Genomic DNA, 3,086 nt, shown 5'->3' with positions numbered 1-3,086 from the left:
AGCAGCACCTTATCATCTCTGAGCTCAGTCTTAGTTGTGTTTTCTATCGATAACGCCGACAGTTCACAGTCCTGACTTCATAGCCGTGTCTAATAAAAGGAACCTGTGCGTTCTCGGTTTACAGCTCTAGCAGAGGCAAAGGTTAGTTGCTCGTTCCGCCCCTGAGCAACAAAGGAAACGAAGGAAAGTAACAGAAGGAGTAGTGTGATTGGAAACAGGAGATCGAGTCGCTAATCAAAGCTGCGCCTGGATCTGTAACTTTGCAAGCTGGGTGTGGAGAGCTCTTCCCTGCTCGCTCTGATGGCAAGACACACACTAACCTGCAGTGACTGGAGGGAACAAAGATTCACACTTTAATTCATTTTACTTTTATGTTCTCTTGCTTAATGAAAATCAAATCAAAACTAAGCCAGGGGCCACTCTGTCTCTGTCTTTCTCTCTCTCCTTCTTCTTCCCTCGCCATCTCTTCTTCCCCTGTCCCTCGCTATGTTGCTTTGAAGTGTAAATCAGATTCTACTGATGTATGAAAGTAAAGTGCAGACTGTTCACCAGAGACCATTTTACAGTGCTGAGGGCATGCAGGGTGCAACCAGATGTAAGTGTATCTTTTTCACTAAATGTATAGGTCAATAATGCTTTATACAATCGTGTGTGCGTGTGTGTGTGTGTGTGTGTGTGTGTGGGTCTGTTGTATGTAAATTCACTTACCAAAGGAACTGCCTATTAAAATGTATGAGGCTACACAGACCTGAGAGTGATGTTTTTTTTATAGATAGACCTGCTGTTTGTCATTTATCTCCGCATCAACTGCAGTGGGAAGAAACACAAACTATCAAGTGTCCAGTACTTCTGTCAGGTGCTATTACTTCCTCAATTTGATCCTTTCAAGTAGTTTGAGTTTTGTGCTTATTCCTTTGTTCCTTCGGTTTGCACAATCAGCCAGTGTTGTTTTTTCCTCTGGGGATTTTAAATAAATAGATCTTACACTTGAAGCAGATTCTATTATAATAGAGCTCTACAAAATATTAGAAAGCCTCGCTGCTGTTGAGTTCAATCCTTTGTACACATCAGTTATCTTACACCCCTCTGACTTGTTCTTACCTTCATTTGCATCTTCCCCTTTGTGATTCGTAGAGATTTAATAAAGAAATCAATCAGATAAATGATTATGACTTTGACCTGGATTTACCTCATCGATGTACTTCATGAAAAGAGCAAGTTTTAATAGAGCCTTACAGTCATTCGGGCTGGCACAGAGGTCGTTTCATATTGTAGTCACATGTTACATTGAATCATACATGTGCATGCCCTGTCTCATACAGTTTGTGTTCCATATAAACATTTTGTTCTTGTTCACATCAAACAAATGTTGAGCTTTGTATGCTTGTTGCTACAAAACTGCCTGCTTTTAGAAGTCTAATAAGAGTAAAGTATGTTTTAAACATTTTCTCTCCATGATTCAATTTTGTTGTTTACTGAATCTTTAATTAAACCCCATTTAGATTAGTCTGCTACTTGTGCTATACTCTGTATACAATAATACATTAAATGTTTTAATCTATTAGGCTACATTTACTGCTCACTCACCTCATTACACTGTTGCCATTTGTTTAAAATAGAGTTGTTTAAAGTACTAATTGTGTCACATTACAACTTATTTCATGTTAATAAAAGCTCACGTTTGCATGTGAATCTTACAAAGTCTTACACTCTGCTCTCAAACTTTACAGATGACTATGACTTTTGACGATAATAAATTCATTTAAGTTGCATCTCCTGCAGTACATTTTGTTTCGGGATCCACTGCAGCTGTTTAACATGCATCAGAATAAGTCGACCGTGTGTTTTTTACAGTATGAAAGGCTTTGATTTATTTCTGAAAGATGTGCAGTCAGCAGTATGAGCTGTATATGGCCATGCCTGCATTTGACTCATCGCTCTCTTTCTATTGCAGCATATGTTGTATCTTTTGCTTTGATTCAGCACTAAAGTGTCAAGTTGGGTTTTTAAGATTTCAGCTCAGTGGAACAGATTATCAATACAAGTTCAATATAATATAGGAATATCTTATACTCCAGAGCAGATTCTAATGATTAAAATTCCACAGATAAATGTATATTTCTTTGTTACCAGTTTTGTCCTGGAGGATTTTGATTGAGACCTAATTTGTTCAGAAATCAAAGGTGTTTTCACTTCACATTTTATGTTATTAAATCCATTCAAAAAGTCTCTCATCCAGGACTTACAAGGAGCCACACACACATACACATACACATACACATATACACACACAACCATGAACATGGGTCAACTTGGGTCAAGACTCAAAACTCCTTACTAAGTCAGTCACCCAAAGCACAGAGAAATCACCTTTGATATTATTCAAAATTGTTTAAGGGGATTTGTTGAATGATTTTCTGCTTGTTGCTTCTTATATATTTTTATTTTTTAGAGTAATTGGGATTCAGCATTAAACAGTTTAGGCTTGTTAGGAATATCAAATAATTTCTGGCTTAAAGGCTTACAAACACACTTACTTTTTTTCTACAAAGCTCATATTATTAGGATTCAACTTAAATTGCTCAAGGGTGAGTACTATATAGAGAGGACACACACACAATTTTAAGAGAAATAAGTGTTCAGGGATAAAGAAACACTTTGTTCATTTACTCTGCTAATGACAAAAGGAAACTATAGACTATTAAAAGCATATATACAAAGAATATTCAGTGTAGGGATTGGATGTGACAAAAAAAGTCTAAATTGACTTAAAAAATTGCCCCCATGATGCCACACAAGTCTTTAGTCATAACCGTGAAAAGATTTACTCAACTTCACCCACAGACAAAACACTGTAGAGGCTTTGGGGTTCTTACTTTTGTGTGACACATCTATTACATGATATCAAGTACTAAATACTGGTTTACTTTGCTGGGTTTGGCCAATTCACTCCATTTCTGTATGAGAGATGAAAAGAATCTGAAGCTAAAATGGAGAAAGTAGGGCAAAGAAAAGAGATTTTATGCCAGGCATTAGTCTAAACTATTATAATGGTCAGTGATGATGAGTTCATTTCTGCTCCTGAA

Source organism: Morone saxatilis, unplaced genomic scaffold (assembly GCF_004916995.1).
Source record: "Morone saxatilis isolate NCDOM2014 unplaced genomic scaffold, NCSU_SB_2.0 Contig11, whole genome shotgun sequence".
NCBI classification, from domain to species: Eukaryota; Metazoa; Chordata; class Actinopteri; family Moronidae; genus Morone; species Morone saxatilis.
The sequence above is the reverse complement of the archived record's forward strand: the minus strand, read 5'-3'. Positions refer to the sequence as shown.